This window comes from Saimiri boliviensis, chromosome 20 (assembly GCF_048565385.1).
Source record: "Saimiri boliviensis isolate mSaiBol1 chromosome 20, mSaiBol1.pri, whole genome shotgun sequence".
Taxonomy (NCBI): Eukaryota; Metazoa; Chordata; class Mammalia; order Primates; family Cebidae; genus Saimiri; species Saimiri boliviensis.
This window is the reverse complement of record NC_133468.1, coordinates 3,520,020-3,540,417: the sequence shown is the minus strand read 5'-3', so window position 1 is coordinate 3,540,417 and position 20,398 is coordinate 3,520,020. Positions and strand designations below refer to the sequence as shown.

Below are 20,398 nucleotides of genomic sequence, written 5' to 3'. Positions count from 1 at the left end.
TCCGCCTCCTGGGTTCAGGCAATTCTCCTGCCTCAGCCTCCTGAGTAGCTGGGATTACAGGCACGCGCCACCATGCCCAGCTAATTTTTTGTATTTTTAGTAGAGACGGGGTTTCACCATGTTGACCAGGATGCTCTCGATCTCTTGACCTGGTGATCCACCCGCCTCGGCCTCCCAAAGTGCTGGGATTACAGGCTTGAGCCACCGCGCCCGGCCGAGTGCAGGCTTTAAAGGCAGACAAACCTAGATTTGAAATGAACCCTGATACACAGGAACACTCTGACTTTGAAAGGCATATAAACACCTGGAGCCTCAATGTCCTTAGCTGTAAAATGGGAATAATAAGATTACCTAATTTACAGAGCTGTTGTGAGGCTTATATAAAGCCTAGTGTGGCTGAGGTAATGCTAGTATTCACCAAATCCCATCTCAGTTTCCTCTTCATAAACATAGAGACCACATTTTCCACCAGTTTGAGTCCATGTGATGGCTCTAGCCAGTAAGCCACCATATAGATGTATGTTCTAGGTGATACAGTGATAAGATAACTTGTAAGGAGGGTTGTCCAATCCACAAAGGACTTTATGTGAGTGAGAGGTCAGGCTTTATTTACAAAGCCAATGTGGTTTGGGTATTTTTGTTTTTGTTTTAGATTTTTTGCTACTGGAGCATTGTCTAGCCTACCCTAATACATTTGACATATGATAAACAATTGATAAATGTTTGTATTTAAGGTGTCTGTGAACCAATGCGGAATGATGCTTTCAGCGTACATTATTAAGAGAGAGAAGCAAGACAGAATGGAGTGTATAGTGCACCACATTTTTGTAAGAAAAAAGGATAAATTAAAATGTATGTATACCAGGCACGGTGGCTTACACCTGTAATCCCAGAACTTTGGGAGGCCAAGTTGGGTAGATCACAAGGTCAAGAGATCGAGACCATCCTGACCAACATGGTGAAACCCCATCTCTACTAAAAATACAAAAATTAGCTGGGCATGGTGGTTCATGTCTGTAGTCTCAGGTACTCAGGAGGCTGAGGCAGGAGAATCCCTTGAACCCGAAAGGCGGAGGTTACAGTGAGTCGAGATCGCGCCACTGCACTCCAGCTTGACGACAGAGCAAAACCTTGTCTAAAACAAAACAAAAACAAACAAACAAACACATATTTATGTACTTGCTCATGTTTGCAAAAAGAAACACAGAACAGGAAAAACCAGAAACTAATCAACATGATGACCTATCCTTGTAGGGAGTCTGGTGGGGATGTGAACTGGGGTGAGACTCCTCTGATCAAATGTTTTTACACAATATTGACTTTTGAACCATTTATTCCACGTATTCAGAAATAAAAGTAATTTATAAAGGAAAATGCCTTAAAATCAGACCTTAAATGAAATAAATGACCAATTCTATCTAAAATTGATCTAAACCAACAATAAACAAAAATGTTAATTTGGGCAACTTGGACATGCTACTCTGACTATATATATCAACATTTTTAGGAACTAGGAATTTTTCAGTATAAGAAGAAAAAGATAAAATATAAAAAAGAATTTAAACACTGTTATGTTCAATTTTAATAGCAATATAAACTCATACTACTTCATCATATACGTATTTTTAAGTATAAATATTCATGACATATGCAAATAAAGCACCATAGTTGTGTTCCTGAAAAAGCCTACAAACAATGATGTCGTCGTGGTGATGAACATAACCAGCCTTCACATCGTGCATCTCTTGCTGTAATAAATGGTACAGGCAAGAATAATCAATGGGGCCAGGCGCGGTGGCTCAAGCCTGTAATCCCAGCACTTTGGGAGGCCAAGGCGGGTGAATCACCAGGTCAAGAGATCGAGACCATCCTGGTCAACATGGTGAAACCCTGTCTCTACTAAAAATACAAAAAACTAGCTGGGCATGGTGGCGCGTGCCTGTAATCCCAGCTACTCGGGAGGCTGAGGCAGGAGAATTGCCTGAACCCAGGAGGCGGAGGTTGCGGTGAGCCGAGATCACGCCATTGTACTCCAGCCTGGGTAACAAGAGCAAAACTCTGTCTCAAAAAAAAAAAAAAAAAAAAAAAAAGAATAATCAATGGTTGTTAAAACCATTACCTAAAAGTGGCGGGGCAATAGAATATTCCTACGGGGAAGAAGTGTACCGCACGAATCATTTAGTAATTTCAAAGGGAAATAAATGTTGGATCTAATTGATATCCACCCAGTACATCCATTTGACCCTGCCTGCCCTGGGGACCCACTTGCCCTGATCCTGGGTAAAGCAGCCCCAGTGTTGGGCGGAAAACTCCAGCTTCCTTGTCACCTTACCTCCTATAATGACAGGCAGCACCGTCTTTGGCAAGGCCATGTGATTACAGCTGCCAGGGCAGGAGCTGCAGCAACTCCTGTGCCCAGGTCCAACAGGCTATAGGTGACCTGGCTTTCCCAGTGGCTGTGCAGAGGCACCTAGTGACACAGTCCTGAAGTACAGGTTCTTTTTTTTTTTTTTTTTTTTTTTTGAGACGGAGTTTCGCTCTTGTTACCCAGGCTGGAGTGCAATGGCGCGATCTCGGCTCACCGCAACCTCCGCCTCCTGGGTTCAGGCAATTCTCCTGCCTCAGCCTCCTGAGTAGCTGGGATTACAGGCACGTACCACCATGCCCAGCTAATTTTTTGTGTTTTTAGTAGAGACGGGGTTTCACCATGTTGACCGGGATGGTCTCGATCTCTTGACCTCGTGATCCACCCGCCTCGGCCTCCCAAAGTGCTGGGATTACAGGCTTGAGCCACCGCGCCCGGCCATGAAGTACAGGTTCTTTGACACCCCATGAGCTTTGTCTTGTAGGACTCCTCTGAGATGCAGTGGGACTACACAGCGCCTCCAAAGATGTCTCACACGGCCAAGCAGTCAACTGTGCTGTTTATCAAGCGGTGGCCAATTCAGCAATGGACTACTTTGTATTTTTCCCCCCAATTCATTTTTCCCCTCCTTCTTTCATAGCATTGCACCTCCACCCCGCAAAGCAATAGCATGTAAACTTTGCCTTAGTTGATGTTCTCAGGCAAAGGTAACTTTTCAGGGACTAACTACTTTCTTAAGCAGGTCATCCCCCAGAGCATCACTGGTAGTGCAAAAACCCAACGCGTGGACCTCCTAATGGAACACCTATAAGATATTGTTTATAACAAAAAAAAACAAAAACAAAAAAAAAGTTTATTTAAACCGAAAACCTAAATTCTGGCTGGGCGCGGTGGCTCATGCCTGTCATCCCAGCACTTTGGGAGGCTGAGGCGGGCAGATCACACAGTCAAGAGATCAAAACCATCCTGGCCAAGATGGTGAAACCCCGTCTCTACTAAAAAATACAAAAATTAGCTGGGCGTGGTGGCACATGTCTACAGTCCCAGCTACTTGGGGGGCTGAGGCAGAAGAATCGCTTGAAGCTGGAAGGCGGAGGTTGCAGTGAGCCAAGATCACACAACTACACTCCAGCCTGGCAATAGAGCGAGACTCAGAAAAACAAAAAACAAAACAAAAACCCTAGCTTCCATTTTAAGGGCTTAAAAGTAAGCTAAAGGACACCATCAGGAAGCAATCGGGCAAACAGGGGTGTGTGACTTTCTTTAGGACAGCTGGTGCAGATTCCAGTCGACGTTGTAAATGAAAACCAAACAGAGGGTTAAAGTGGGGGAGATTTTCCAGATTAACCTCCAGGTGGAATCCACAAATCTTGATTCAGTCTGGGGGGAAATTGCATAAAATTATTTAAGGGACAATTGTGAAAATTTAAAGATGACTTGTATATTAGTTGTGATTGCAGAATCATTGCTAAGTTTCCTAGGTGTGATAGTGGTGGTGTGGTTATACAGGAGATTTTCTATATTCTTAGGAGATTCATATTGAAGTACTTAGGGATCATGATGTCATACTGACAACTTATTTTCAAAAATTATGCGCATGATGTGTTTGTGGGGAGACAGAGAGAAGAGAAAAAATAAATATGGTAAAGCATTAACAACCATTGAATCTAGATGCGAAGCATTTGTGGTTTTATTCTTTTGACACTTTAAATATTGAAAATTTTCATAATAGAAAGTAGACAGATAAATATCAATAAAAACCAGTTAAAATTTAGGATATATATGTATTTGAAGAACTTTTTAGAGTCATGTTTTCTTTCCCTCAACCAGTTTCAAATAAGCAGCCAATACTTTATCAGGAACTAATTCATCCACCTCAAAATGAATATTCACGCCCAAATTGCGGTGCTCTTAAAAGCTTTTTAACCTCTTGTACATCTCTAGCAGTTTCCAGGTGGAAAGAATCTGATGTCATTTCTGCACACCCAAGTTCCTGTTGGCAGGATAATCAGCAAGGAAGACAGCTGCTTCCCTCAACAGCTGCATTCAGCACTAAACTGAGAGCTGATGACGTGGAGAAATAACCCTTCAGAGGTAAGGCACCTGATCTGGGAAAGGCCTCAGTTATCTTTTCCATGCATTCCAAATACTGTATTGGATCCAAATTGGAGCAGTATCATTCTCTACAGCTGTATGGGCAACAGATAGACGCAAATGAACTATTTACTATGGCAAAAGGCACAGTTATCTGAGGCTTCTATTATTAGCACCAGTTCTCAACTCACTGGGAAAACTCTTCTTCAACTTGTTAACGGGACAGTTTTATTTGTTTGGACATGGCAGCTTTCCATTATCATTCTTCTCACCCCAAACTTCCCTTTATCCCGAAGAGGCCGCAAGACAGAGGTGCTTCCATCTGGCCCCAGTTCAGCTGATCTCCAGTCCTTCTACCCATGAGAATCCCAGGAAAGCATGCCGTCTCCCTCTTATCCATGCTAACTAAGTGGCCTGGGCTCTGCTCTGGAATCCTAAGGAGTCCCTACAGGTCAGGTCTTCCCTGCTCCATCCAGAGAGGGGCCCCTCTCATACTGCAGAATGCTCAAAGTCCGCAAATGTTCATTTCCAGTAGAGCTAACCCAGTTAAGGCTGAGCTCATGGTAGGCAACCTCAAAATCTCAGCGGCTTATCAAAGAAGCCATTAATTTTTCTTGCAGGCCAGTTGAGACAGCTGTGCTTCCAGCTAAGAACTGAGTCAGGGCTGCTTCGGTTGTCTCTCGTCCTCTGGACCAGTGACCACCTGGGGTGGCAACAGGGCCCGTGGATGAGCAGAGACACAAGGGGACTCTTAAGGCATCAGCTCAGAACTAACGTGCTCGCTTCTGCCCATATTCCATTGGCCAAAGCCCTGCATGAGTTGTAGAAAAGTACTCTCCACTTTGGTGAATCACTACCAAGAGAAAAGAGAGAAGGAAGAATTGCAGGCAAGTCATACCATCTACCTGGGCCTCCTATGCAGTGTGGTGTGTACTTAAACACCTAAGTCCTGGCCAGTACGATATGAGGGGGAGTGAGGCATACAACTCCAGGCCCTGCCCTTGTAAAGACTGGGCCCTGCTCATCCCCTGCACATCTGCTAGGGACATAGTAGGACGGCAGCGGTTGCCTGGCCCAGAGATAGATGGCACAGCTATCCTGCTGGTCCTACCTCTAGACTGCCACATGTACCTCACTTGCACTACTTGGGTTTTGCATCTCAGCTATGGCATCTTGAAACCCAGACTAGCACACCATTCATTCATTCATTTATTCATTCATTCAACTGGGCGCGGTGGCTCAAGCCTGGAATCCCAGCACTTTGGGAGGCTGAGGCGGGTGGATCACGAGGTCAAGAGATCGAGACCATCCTGGTCAACATGGTGAAACCCCGTCTCTACTAAAAATACAAAAAAAATTAGCTGGGCATGGTGGCGTGTGCCTGTAATCCCAGCTACTCAGGAGGCTGAGGCAGGAGAATTGCCTGAACCCAGGAGGCGGAGGTTGCGGTGAGCCGAGATCGCGCCATTGCACTCCAGCCTGGGTAACAAAAGCAAAACTCCGTCTCAAAAAAAAAAAAAAAAAAAAAAATATGTACTGAGTGTCTTTGTGCCAGGCATTGCCCTAGATTTTGGAGAAGTGACAGTGAACAAAAACAAACTTGGCTGTTCCGTATCTTGGCTGTGGTGGTGGTTACACAAACCTACACATGTGATAAAACTGCATAGAACTAAATACACACACAAAGAGGAATGCCAGTTAAACTGGAATTAAAGAATCAAAAAGTCACTGGTGACTCAACGTGGCAGCAGTCCATCTTCAACCACACAGATGACAGCAATGTGCTGAAGTATGGCAAAGCAATGATTTAAAAGGAATTAGGGAGAGCGGCCAGGCAGGCATGCTCACCTTGGACTTTGAGGCAAGACAGACATAAAGTTCTTCGTTCTTTGAGTAGAGTGTCCGTACAATTTATCATCCAGACTGAAACACCTGTGAAAGTAATTACACTGGAACAACTTGTGTGACTGATCGGCTGGTCACTCCATCTTTAGGCCACTGCCTTGTTGAGTCTGTCACCAGAGCCCATGGAGTGCCATGCATGGACAGCTTATTTAGACATAACAGAGAAAAATTAAAGGGAAGGAGAAGTGAGGAAGAGTGGAAAGAATGAAGAGAAGGCGTGCATTGGCAGGAAACAAGGCCCGGAGAAAAGTAAACAGGAACTGGATTTTCCACTCATTTGCTGTGTGTTCCTGTATCAGTTTATAAATTAATATCTACATTTATGACCAATTGGAAGAACTAACTTTTTAGATCCCCTCATCCATGAAAGCTTCAGATTTCTCTATCGGGATGGAGTTGAGAAAGCTGTTAAACAGGCCAAAGCCACATGAGGACAGGTGTTATGAGAAGAGAAATGGTCTTCCATAAATTGGGTGCCAGGGAAGGCTTGGTATAGGTAATGCAGAGGTTCTCACACTGTGGAGAAGCTCAAAGTGTGTTCCTTTGAGCCTTGGTCTTCTAGTTAGGCAACTGGCTAATCCACTGTACAAAAAGACACCAAGCACAGTGGCTTCAACAAGGCAGGCCTCTGTTTCTTTTTCGGGTGGCAGTTCAGAGGTAGAGCAATAGTTGCCCTGCTCTTTGAGGTGCTCTAGGCACTGAGGTTGCTTTGCCAACATCAGCACATGGTACCCACCTGCAGATCCAGGAGACTGCTCCAGGTGCCGGGTGCAGAGCCTGGTGCCCGGTGCAGAGTCAGGTGCCCGGTGCAGAGTCAGGTGCCGGGTGCAGAGCCTGGTGCCGGGTGCAGAGCCTGGTGCCCGGTGCAGAGTCAGGTGCCGGGTGCAGAGTCAGGTGCCGGGTGCAGAGGTGGGTGTGTCCGGCCTCCCAGCGAGGCAACCGGCCTTACACTTACTGCCCAGGCTGGAGTGCAACGGCGCGGTCTCCACTTACTGCAACCTCCGCCTCCCGGGTTCAAGCGATTCTGCTGCCTCAGTCCGTCATGTTTTTATAACTTAGAACCGGCCTGTTAGTCAGGCACAACCGGGTCTCCCAGCTGCAGAGAGAGGCGCAGCAGGGGGCGGGCGCGCTGGCAGGGACGGCAGGAGGGGCCTGGCCCAACTGCGACCGCTCTTGGCGCTCTGGCTGCGGTGCGCGGTGCGCGGTGCCCGGAGCACCTCCCAACCCAGCAGCTCCTCGCCATTCCCAGCCTCCAAACCCCTCTCCGGCCCCCAGGGCACTTTCCTCCTTTCCTCTCTCTCAGGCACGTCCTTGACCTCAGTTGCCAAGTGCACATGCTGGGGCTTCCAGGCCGGCCATTCTCCACCGGGGTCTCCGCCTGTAACTTTCTCCCTCCTCGTCCTTTGATGGGCTAACCCGCCCTCAGCTGCCGGCTCTGACAAGGCTTCGTAGTCTTTCCCAGATCCCCGCGACCAGTCAGGCTCTGCTCCCTCGGGTTCCTCTCTCCTTGCTTCCTTCCTCTTCCAGCGTCCCACCCTCCTCCTCCCTCTCCCCTCCCCGGAGCTTCCCCGTCGGTGTGGATTCCCTGACCTCGCAAGGGCCTGTCTAATGGTCTATGCTGGATAGAAGCAGCAAAACGGAGCCTTTCACTCTTGCCTTATCCGCAGTACCAAGGAAAGGGCTCAGTAAATATCGGTTGAATAAGCAAAAGTAGAAACTTGAGTCCATAGTGGCAAGAGGACGGGAGGCAGCCAAAGTCGGGCCAGAGGTCAGCTACCCTTTCAAGAAGTTTGACAGTGAAGGACACAGAGGAATCGAGGATTAGTGGATGGTACAACAGAGTGCAGGGAAGCCTGACAACACGGGGGCCAAGCCCAGCACGTTTGAAAGTGGAAGCTAAGGGGCCCTATGGCGAAGCCAGTGAGGGCAGTAGAGTTGAAGGACGGGACCTTGCAAAAGGCCGTGAGAAAGAAAGTATGCCCAAAGCGACAAAGGAAGCGGGCGTCCGCAGGTCTCATGTTGTACCTCCCCTGAACCTGTTGCCAATACGTTATTGAAGGAGAGAGGAAAAAATTGTGGTTCCTTATCTCAGTCTTGCTAGGGCAGTACAAGGTGAGGTCTTCTGAGAAATGGATATTGGGAGTCAACGTAGCCTCTGAAGAAATATGCTTGTTTATATATTAGTTAGGATCGGCTAAATTCCATAACAAGCAGAACCCAAATGCAAAGGTTCCACAGTGTAACCTCTATCTCACCAAAATCTAATTCTTGCTCACTTGACAGTCCAGGATGAGTGTTCAGGTCGGCAGGTGGTTCCTTTCTTTTTGGTCATTCCGGCACTGTTTGGTTTAATGTCTGTCAACTCCAAAACTCATCCTGAAACTTGTCAATCTGGCAGTATTGAGAAATGGGCTTGTAAGAGATGATCACTGGGTCATGAGGGCTCTATCCTCACGAATAGATTAATCCATTCAGGCATTAATGGATTAATGTGTTATCACAAGATTCGGACTGGTGGCTTCATAAGAAGAGAAAGAGAGACCTGAGCTAGCACACTAAGCCCCCTCACCATATGATGCCCTGTACACCCCGAGACTGTAGAGAGTCCCCACCAGCAAGAAGGTGCTCACCAGATGCGACCCATTGACCTTGGACTTGTCAGCCTCTGGAGCTGTAAGAACTAAATTCCTTTTCTTTATAAACTGTCCGGTTTCAGGTATTCTGTTACAAGCAACAGAAAACAAAGTAAGATAGGCACCTAGGCTCTGCCACCCGCTAAGGTCCTAAGAATGGGAAAAGAAAATGGAGAAGCATGCAGAGGACGTTCTCATGGACTTAACCTGGCAGTAACACATAGTTATGCTCACCTGCCTTTGGAGAGACCTTAGCCACACAGCCTCACCCAAATGCAAAGAAGGCTGAAAGTGTAGTGTAGTTATGTGCCCACAGATAGGGAAGTACAGAGTCTAGCAAGTAGCTAGTGGTTTTCACCACTGTGGTAGCCAGAATAATGGCCTCCCAAAGATGTCCACCTCCTACTCTCTGGAACCTGTGAACATGTATTGCATTGCAGAAGGAACTTTAAAGATGTTTAGAATCTTGGAATGTTATTCTGGATTATCCCAGAGGGCCCAATGTAATCACAAGGGTCCTTGTAGGTGAATGAAGAAGGTAAGACAGTCAGTTTCAAGGTGATGCAGTATGAAAAAGGCTTGACCAGCCACTGCTGGCTTTGAAGATGGGAATGGGGGGATGTAGACAGTCTCTGGAAAAGAATAGGAATGTATTTCCTTCTAGAACCTCCATAAAAACACAACTCCTTGGCCAGGTGTGGTGGCTCATGCCTGTAATCCCAGCAGTTTGGGAGGCCGAGGTGGGCAGATGACCTGCGGTCAGGAGTTGACCAGCCTGGCCAACATGGTGAAACCCTGTCTCCATTAAAAATACAAAAATTAGCTGGGCATGGTGGCACATGCCTGTGATTCCAGCTACTCAGGAGGCTGAGGCAGGACAATCGCTTGAACCTAGGAGGCAGAAGTTGCAGTGAGCTGAGATCACACCATTGCACTCCAGCCTGGGCGACAGAGCGAGACCGCATCTCAAAAACAAAACAAAACAAAAAACCACAACTCTTGCTGACTCCTTGATTTTAGCCCAGTGAGATTCATTTCTAATTTCTTTTTTTTCTTTGAGACAGTCTTGTTCTGTCACCCAGCTTGTAGTACAGTGACGTAATCATGGCCCACTGCAGCCTCAACCTTCCTGGACTCAAGTGAACCTTCCCCCTCAGCCTCCCAGGTCGCTGAGACGACAGGCGTGCACCACCATGCCCTGCTAATTTTTGCACGTTTTGTAGAGATGGGGCTGGTCTCAAACTCCTGTGCTCAAGCATCCTCCTGCTTTGTTCTCACAAAGTTCTGAGATTACAGGCATGAGCCATTGCACCTGGGCTTGCATTTCTGATTTCTGATATCCCAAACTCTACGTTAATAAATTTACATTGTTTTAAGTCACCACATTGTGGTGATCTGTTACAGCAGCAATAAGAAATGAATACAGCCATGGTTGATAATTCCATTAACTAGAAACTACCTATTGGTGTTAGGAAGTATTCTTTTAAATTCTAAGAGAGTGTTTTCACTTTTTATCTTGTGCACCGACCACCTCATGACCCTTTTGGTACCACTCGGGACGAGTAGACTTTAATGTGGACAACTTCTGAAACAGCAGTGCTCAAAATGTTATCTCCAGACACACAGAATCTGCATCGCCCCGGAACTTGTAACCAAACAACTTTTCAGCCACCCAGAAAGAAGGAACTCTAGCGCCCACAAGTCCGTGTTTTAACAAGCCCTTCAGATGATTCTGACATTTGCTCAAGTTTGAGAACTGCTATCCTAGGAGCTGGTCCTGCAAGGAAAGGGTGGCCTCTCAGTTCAGGTTCCAGTGTGGCGGGGGTTGGCGGTCAGGGTGAGGATTTGGTGGTTGTGTCTGGCAATGAGCCAGGCTCCAGCATAGGGACTGTCTCCAAGGCTGCACTTTCCACGTTCTGGTCCGCAGTCTCACGGTTCATTCCATGTTGTGAATGGACTGTCACCCAAAATTAGTATGTTGAAATCTATTTCCCAATGTGATAGTATTTGGAGGTGGGGCCTTTGGGAGGTAATTAGGTCGTGAGAGTGGAGCCCTCGTGAATGGAATTACTGCCTAAGAGATCAGAGAGCTAGCTTGCTGATTTTCTGCCATGTGAGGATACAGTAAGAAGGCAGCCATCTGCAGCTTGTGAGAGGACCGTCACCACAACCTGACCATGCTGGCACCATGACCTCAGACTTCCAACTCCCAGAGCTGAGAAATCAATTTCTCCACCACTCTATGGCTTGGTATTTGTTATAGCAGCCCAAGCTGACACTCTATGTTATGGACTGAATGTTTGTCTCCCCACAAAGTTTCTATGTTGAGATCTTAACCCCATTGTGATGGTATTAGGAGGGGGAACTTTGGGAGGTAATTAGGTCATGAGGGTAGGGCCCTCATGAGTGGGATTAGTTAGTCCATTTTGTGCTGCTATAATAGAATACCTGAGACGGGGTAATTTATAAAGAACAAATATTTGTTCTTTCACAGCTATTGCATTGGGATTAGATAGATAAACTTATTTATGCATTGACTGACTGACTGACTGATGGGGCCTTGTTCTGTTGCCTAGGCTGGAGTATAATGGCATGATCATAGCTCATTGCAGCCTCAAACTCCTGAGCTCCAGCAATCCTACTACCTCAGCCTCCAAACAGCTGGTGGGGATCAAGTTTCTAACACATGAATCTTGGGAGACACATTCAGACCATTGCAGTGGCCTTATAAAAAGAGACACAAGAGCTTGCTCTCTGCCACGTGAGTATACCACAAGAACACTGCCAAATGCAAATCAGAAAGCAGGTGGGCCCTCATCAGACACCAGATGTGCCTGCACATTGATCTTGAACTTGCCAGCCTTCAGAACTGTCAGAAAGAAATGTGTGTTGTTTAAGCCACCCAGTCTATGGTGATTTGTTATAACAGCCCAATCAAGAGACCCCAAGCTATTTAAAAACTCATCAGCACTGGCTTTCTGCATCTGGACCCTGATCTTCTGGTGGGTTTACCAGTTACTTGTAGAGTGTCCTTGTGATAGTTTTAGGTGTCAACTTGACAGGATTGAGAGATGCCCAGATGGCTGGGGAAACACTGTTTCTGGGAAGGACTGTGTTTCTGGAGAGACTTGTGTGGCTGAATTTCCGGGGACACATTCAGATCATGGCAGCGGCATTATAAAAAGAGACACAAAAGCTTTGTATCTACTCTCTGTCATGTGAGACTACCACACAAAGACTGCCATCTCCAAACCAGAAGCATGTGGGCCCTTCTCAGACACCACATCTGCCTGCTCCTTGATCTCGGACTGGCCAGCCTTCAGAACTGTAAGAAAGAAATGTAGCACGGCTTGGTCTAAGTTGGAAGGCTGGAGAAATAAGGAAGCGTATGGTGTAACTAAGCTCCAGGATAAAGGCTTGAGACCTACTCAGTAGACTGAGTAGGGAAGATCAACCCTCATTGTAGGCAGGCACTACACAGAGGGCTCAGATGGAACAGAAAGGTGGAAGAAGGGTAAACTCTGTCTTTCAGAGCTGCGACACCCTTCTCTCATGCCCTTGGGCCACAGAACTCAACGTTCTTTGGCCTTTGGACTCTTAACACTTGCACCAGTGGCCCTCTGGGGCTCTCAAGCCTTTAGCCTTGAACTTAGTTACCCCATGTGCTTCCGGGTTTCTCAGGCCTTCCAACTTGGGTTGGGTCGTGCCACCAGCTTCTCTGATTCTCCAGCTTGCATAAGGCATATCGTGAGGCTTCTCAGCCTCTGTCTTTGTATGAGCCAATTCCAATAATAAATCTCCTCTCATCCACCTTTCTCTCCTATTAGTTCTGCCTCTCTGGAGAAACTTTACTAATACACTTGTTAATATTTACAGCGGTTTCGTGGACATTTGTCCTCAACCCCATCAGACACAGGTGAGACCTAAAGCATACATGATATCTCTGGCATCTCCAAATAGCGTTTCTTCATAGAGAATGGGACTTGCCCTGCTCTTTTGGTGGCAGAGTGTGGCCACAAGAACTTCTGCACTGCAGACAGACTGCCCTGGGTCTAGGTTGGACCCTGACATTCAATAACTATGACTTTGCTCTTAATCGATTTTCTTCCTCTGTAAAATGTGGATGAAAGTTTCTCACCAAGATAATCGTTGTGAGGTAAAAATGAGTAAGTAAAACCTAGCACATACAAACCATCTGAAATGGTTAATACTTATTAGAATTTGAAGAAATAAATGTTTTCAACAATAAACTTCATGTACAGTTTTCCTCAGCCAGTTTCAACTGAGCTGATAATTTATGTGACAGTTCCATTACCAAATTGATGTTCTCACCCCAATGTCAAGTGCGGTATGCAACTTTATTTGAAATTCTAAAAAAAGAAAAATCAAGGTTGTTTGGCTCTTGCAGCCTGTATTAATTTCCTGGGGTGGCTGTAACAAAGTAGTCACATGCTACATAACATTTCAGTTAGCGGTGGACTACATATTTGACAGTAGTCCAGAAAATTATAACACCACTATTATTATTATTGAGACAGAGTCTCACTCTGTTGTTGAGGCTGGAGTGCAGAGGTATGATCTTGGCGCACTGCAACCTATGTCTCCTAGATTCAAGTGATTCTCCTGCCTCAGCTTCCCAAGTAGCTGGAACTATAGGTGCCCGCCACCATGCCTGGCTAATTTTTGTATTTTTAGTAGAGATGGGGTTTCACCATGTTGGCCAGGCTGGTCTCAAACCCCTGACCTTGTGATCTACCTGTCTGGGCCTCCCAAAGTGCTGGGATTACAGTGTGAGCCACCACACCTGGCCTAACACCATTATTTTTACTGTACCTTTTCTATGTTTAGATACACAGTACTTATTGTGTTACAGTTGCCTACAGTATTCAGAGTACAGTCACATGCTGTACTGGTTTGCAGCCCAGCTGCGTAGTAGGCTCTCCTAGCTAGGTTTGTGACTGTACACTCTATGATATTCATACAATGGCCTAATGATGCATTTCCCAGAACGTATTCCCGTTGTTAAGTGACCCATGACTATTCTACAAACTGAGAAGCTTAAGTAACAGAAATTTATTTTCTCACAGACTTGGAATATAGAAGCTGGAAATCAAGTTGTTAGCAGGGCCATCTCCCTCTGAAGGCTCTAGAGGCAAATCCTTTCTTGCCTCTTTCAGCTTCTGGTGGCTCCCAGCAATCTCTGGCATTCTTTTCCAATCCCTACCTCACATGGTGTGTCTCTAAATCTCTCACTCCTCATAAGGACAAGTCTCTAGAGTCAGGGCCCCTCAAATCCGGTGTGAGCTCATCTTAACTTGATTACATTTGTAAAGATACAATTTCCAAATAAGGTCACATTTGCATTTACTGGGCGTTAGGACTTGAACATATACTTTTAGGGGGCACAAGTGAACCCACATCAGAGGTCAAGCCACAAAGCAGCCTATATGGCTAAACCAGTGTTTTCATGAAAATGTAAACTGAGGTAAGGGCCATGCTGCCTTAAAGAGAGTTCTGTGTTGCCGGGCGTGGTGGCTCAAGCCTGTAATCCCAGCACTTTGGGAGGCCGAGGCGGGTGGATCGCAAGGTCAAGAGATCGAGACCATCCTGGTCAACATGGTGAAACCCCGTCTCTACTAAAAATACCAAAAATTAGCTGGGCATGGTGGCGCATGCCTGTAATCCCAGCTACTCGGGAGGCTGAGGCAGGAGAATTGCCTGAACCCAGGAGGCGGAGGTTGCGGTGAGCCGAGATCACGCCATTGCACTCCAGCCTGGGCAACGAGAGCGAAACTCCGTCTCAAAAAAAAAAAAAAAAAAAAAAAAAGAGTTCTGTGTTGTCATTCCAGAGCCACTGGGGCTGGATAGTGATAACAGAGGTGGGTTGCAGATATATGGCTACTCTTTGCAGAGGCAATAAGTAGGGACTGCCACAGCCATTAATTTCCTATAACAATACATTTTATTCAAGTTGATTAAAAAAGCTATACTTATTAAGATTGCATAACATTCCTGAGCTATCAAATGAGTCTCCAAGAAATGAGTTTGAATAGCTATAAACACATTTTTCTGCAGATACACGTATGGCCACCTGAGAGCCAGGTCCTGCAGTGTCCTGCCACCTACTGTGTGCTTCCTAAAGGAGATAAAAGCTCCTGCTAACTCAGGCTTATCCCAGTCTTTACTTTCTATTTCAGGTCATCAGTTGGATGAAGAATTAATTTAATAAGCATGAAACAGCTTGCAAAGCATTGGTGAGTGGCTGAGGGCCAGGAAGCGAGACCACTGTGTGGCCCATCTTTGAAGATGAATCCAACAGCAGTGACTCTCCATGTGTCCTCCTCCTCATCTTCTATTTTCTGCTTTTCTATACAATGGCTTATTCACTGTGTGCGATATCATCATTGGCACCATGTTTATTGATCAAATTTCTTCTGTTTTGTGGGTTTGTTTTGCATTAAAGGTCCACTTACCTGAACTCTGAGCTGCAAGCTTTGACTGTGAGCAACTGAATTATGTGGCACCTCACACTCAGTAGGAAGGAGCTGAATGACAGGTGGCAGTGAAGGTGAGGAAAGCAGGCAGGTAGGAAACAGCTGTTTTTTAGGCTAGCCATTGAAGAGAAACTCCTAATCACTGAGTTAACTTTTAGCAGAGATTATCTATTGGGACGTAAAGGATTTTAACAAAAAGGTATGTTAATTCAGAGGCTCTGGAATGCATAACAATTTTCCCTATTGAAATTTATGATAATTAAGTGTTCAATTTACTGGAATTTTCCCCGGAGACTCTTCTGGGATGAATTTGCTTTGGGGAAAAGACTACATACAGAAAATCATAATCCAGGCCCTCAAGAAGAAATGTAATCTCCAACAGTCAGCTTTTCAATTTCTGTCAAATGTCCCACTTCTCTCAAAGGAATTCTTGGGATAGTGGTCATGAGAAGGGACAGCCACTCTCCTCTGAGCCTCCTGTATCAGCTGATGCTCCTTCACCAAGCACAAGGTCACATTCTTGGACTTTGTTAAAGCTTCCCTCAAGAAAAAACCTTACATTTGCCAATGAACTTAATGTAAAGCTGTTGAGGATATTTACTCTCCTTTAAACATTTATTGAAGCTAGAAATAACCTTAACTGGACCTATGTATAGAAAATCTTAAAATTCTACTAAGAGATGAAAATAAAGAATTCCTTCCCTTCCTAAACAATTCAGCTTCCGTTATACAAAACCAACCAAGATAGGATTCTGCTGTGAGGGGACAGAGCTTCAGTGTCCCAAAGCTAGGTGTTGGAGCCCAAGCAGGGTGAGGAGGGGGTCAAGGAGGCCCATGTGGTGGTGGGGCATGGCCTGGCATGGGTCTCAGCACCCAAGCAAGGTGAAGAGGGGACCATGCAGGGAGTTAGGGTGTCAGTGCCCAAGCGAGGTGAGTAGGGCTTGTAATTTTGAAAAGTCATGAAAGTTGAGGAAGGGCTGAGACACTATTCTAGATTGAAGATGACTAAAAAAGATGCAAACACTAATTAACAATGCACAATTCTAAACTAAAATCTTTGCTCTAAAGGACATTAGGACAATGAAAGAAACTTGGATGGGGTCTGAGCATTAGGTAGTAGTAATGAATCGATGTTGATTCCCTAATTTTCACGGTTGTATGCTGATGATGCAGGGGGTTCTTGTAGGAAATACACACTCAAAAGTATTCTGAGGTGATAGGGCATAATGTCAGTGGCTTAATCTCAAATGGTTCAGAAAAAAATGTTTTATACTATACTTTTTTGGTAAGTTTAGATTGTTTCAAAATAAAAATTAAAAAAAAAACACACACACAAAAACCCCAGCATTTGTCAACTATCAGCTTGGTAAAAGGTGAAAAATGTTGATAATACCTAGTGTTAATGAAGATGTGGAGAAACATCATACACTATTGTCAAAAGTATAAACTGGCTGGGCACGGTGGCTCACGCCTGTAATGCCAGCACTTTGGGAGGCTAAGGCAGGCAGATCACAAGGTCACAAGTTCGAGACCAGTCTAACCAACATGGTGAAATCCCATCTCTACTAAAAATACACAAAAGAATTAGCCAGGCATGATGGCAGGCACCTGTAATCCCAGCTCCTCAGGAGGCTGAGGCAGGAGAATCACTTGAACCTGGAAGGTGGAGGTTGCAGTGAGCCAAGATGGAGCCATTTGTACTCCAGCCTAGTCGACAGTGACTCTGTCTCAAAAAAAAAAAAAAAAAAAAAGGCCGGGCGCGGTGGCTCAAGCCTGTAATCCCAGCACTTTGGGAGGCTGAGGCGGGTGGATCACAAGGTCGAGAGATCGAGACCAACCTGGTCAACATGGTGAAACCCCGTCTCTACTAAACATACAAAAAATTAGCTGGGCATGGTGGCGCGTGCCTGTAATCCCAGCTACTCAGGAGGCTGAGGCAGGAGAATTGCCTGAACCCAGGAGGCGGAGGTTGCGGTGAGCCGAGATCGCGCCATTGCACTCCAGCCTGGGTAACAAGAGCGAAACTCCGTCTCAGAAAAAAACAAAACAAAACAAAACAAAACAAAACAAAAGTATAAACTGTTACAATATTTTTGGAGGGCAATTTTCTAGTATCTAGCAAAAATTTATACAAATCTTGACTCAGCAATTCTGCCTTAGAAATCTATCTGTAGGTAGAAAAATGTATTTTATTGCAGCATTGTTGATACTAACAAAAACTGAAAACCACCAAAACATTTATTCTTAGGGGGTTAGGTAAAGTATGGTATATCTATACGATGTATTTACTAGGAAACCCTTAGAAAGAATGCAGAAAGATGTGTGTGGACTTTTACAGAAAGATGGGCCACTGTCTAAATGCAAATGTGCCAATGTCACCTATAGTAAGACTGCTTTGGTTAAAAAATCAAAAGCGTATGTTTAGAAGGGAAAGCATTCATGACAGCCTGTTTGTATGAATTCCTTGAAGTGTAAATGCACAGACTATTTAGTTTTTCATAAAAGTCACTTAATCCCTCAGTTTAAAATGGTTGTGTTCGGCCGGGCGCAGTGGCTCAAGCCTATAATCCCAGCACTTTGGGAGGCCGAGGCGGGTGGATCACGAGGTCGAGAGATCGAGACCATCCTGGTCAACATGGTGAAACCCCGTCTCTACTAAAAATACAAAAAATTAGCTGGGCATGGTGGCGTGTGCCTGTAATCCCAGCTACTCAGGAGGCTGAGGCAGGAGAATTGCCTGAACCCAAGAGGTGGAGGTTGCGGTGAGCCGAGATCGCGCCATTGCACTCCAGCCTGGGTAACAAGAGCGAAACTCCATCTCAAAAAAAAAAAAAAAAACAAAAAAACAAAAAACAAAAAAACAAAAAACAAAACAAAACAAAACAAAACAAAACCAACAAAAAAAAGGTTGTGTTCATGGAATACTATGCAGCCATAAAAAGATCATGTCCTTTGCAGCAACATGAGTGGAGCTGGAGGCCATTATCCTAAGAGAACTAATACAGCAACAGAAAACCAAATACTGCATGTTCTCACAAGTAGGAACTGAACAATGAGAATATATGGACACAAGAGGGGAACAGACATGGGCCTACTTGAGAGTGGAGAGCAGGAGGAGGAAGAGTATCAGAAAAAATACCTGTTGGGTATTATACTTACTACCTGGGTGATGAAATAATCTGAACATCAACCCCCATGACGCACAGTTTGCCAATATAACAAACCTACATATGTACCCCTGAGACTAAAATAAAACTTCTAATAAAATGGTTGTGTACAGACAAGAAATAAATGTTCCAGATCTGGTTGGATCCTACCCCGCTAAGAACTCCCAGCGCCAAGGACAGCTTCACTATGATGTGCTGAATTTGCTTCTTCTCTGCCCCCTCTACCATTTTGCTTCTGATAAAATTTTGAATACCTGGTTAATTAATGAAGAACCAACCTTACCAATGGGCATATGCTTGAAATAATTCAGTTGTGGGACTGGCTGAGGAATGTTGGAAAGGCAAGATGGGTGAGCTGAGGATCCCCAGGTAGAGGCCTCCACATTAAGTGGCATGAGGCCATTGGGTCATTAAGGCCATGTTTTGTGAAGATGTTCTCGCCGTGGTGTTTTCTTGTTGTTGTTGTTGTTTTTCTGAGACGGAGTTTCGCTCTTGTTACCCAGGCTGGAGTGCAATGGCGCGATCTCGGCTCACCGCACCCTCCGCCTCCTGGGTTCAGGCAATTCTCCTGCCTCAGCCTCCTGAGTAGCTGGGATTACAGGCACGCGCCACCATGCCCAGCTAATTTTTTGTATTTTTTTAGTAGAGACGGGGTTTCACCATGTTGACCAGGACGGTCTCGATCTCTTGACCTCGTGATCCACCCGCCTCGGCCTCCCAAAGTGCTGGGATTACAGGCGTGAGCCACCGCGCCTGACACTCGCCGTGGTGTTTTGTCCACTGTCCTGTTTGCCTGACTGCTTAGGCACAGTGGACAGTGGTCTTACCAAAGGGTTAGTGTGTTCAGGGGTAGATCCCTGGCTTCTCCTAAATGCACTAGCCATAACAAGGGGCAGTCAGATTCAGAGGGAGCTGAGGAGCTGGGGATAGGGAAGGCCTTGAAGACGCCCCTCAAAGCCCCACTGGATGTCAATCAGCCAGTTTCCAGACAAGAACAACTAGAAAACTGTCCATGAGAATGGAACTGGGAAATGTAACTTTTCCCACATAAGTAGCTAAAACAATGTGTGTGTGCGTGTGTGTGTAGGGAGGTGGGGGGAAGGAAGGTGTTAAGATTACAAGAAAAATGTTAGTACAGCTATCACAGTATTTCTGCTGTTACATGCTTGAGTCAATCTTTGTTTTTAGAGGAAACAAGTCTCCTGAAAAACAAGGAAGAAGCTGGAACCTAGGAATTCCATGATTTGTGCTCACTGAGGTTTTCGGTTGTTTGTTTTAAAGGTATATTCAGAGGACAGGGTCTAAGAAATAACTTCTTATTTAAATGACTTGGGAATGAAAAATTAAAAATACTGAATTGAAATGATCCCAAGATGCCTTAACTATTAGCAAATAGCTAACCTCTTGTATCCCAGATACTGTTTTGTGGAAAGGAAATGAGCTCGATAGATAAGAGACCAAAATGGGGAGGATGGCAGTGTGCCATATATATACAAATAAATATAATATATATTTAAATAAAAACCCTTTACTAAGGCCAGGAACTTGAGCGGAGATTTTTTTCTTTCCCAGTTTGGATTCACTTTAGAATCTTGGCTTTAAACAACTTCTATCATTCTTGAACCAAGTTCCCCTTCACTGAAAGTTATTAAAATACGAAGTGCGGCTGTGGGCTGTAAAAGGATTCTGTAGAAAATTTTAAGGCCCAGGTTAAAAGCAGGCAGACAGCAGTTTATCAGT

General features: G+C 45.3%; 1 long non-coding RNA gene across 1 annotated transcript in view; it reads left to right on the top strand.

Annotated features, from left to right (window-relative positions):
- Nucleotides 1-15,481, top strand: part of LOC120360353 (uncharacterized) — a 28,196-nt gene extending 12,715 nt beyond the window's left edge. The window contains exons 2-4 of the long non-coding RNA XR_012515290.1: nt 4,310-4,459; nt 11,574-11,758; nt 15,195-15,481. This is a non-coding gene — a long non-coding RNA (uncharacterized LOC120360353). The remainder of the gene's footprint in view (nt 1-4,309; nt 4,460-11,573; nt 11,759-15,194) is intronic.
- Nucleotides 15,482-20,398: the final 4,917 nt, after the last annotated feature.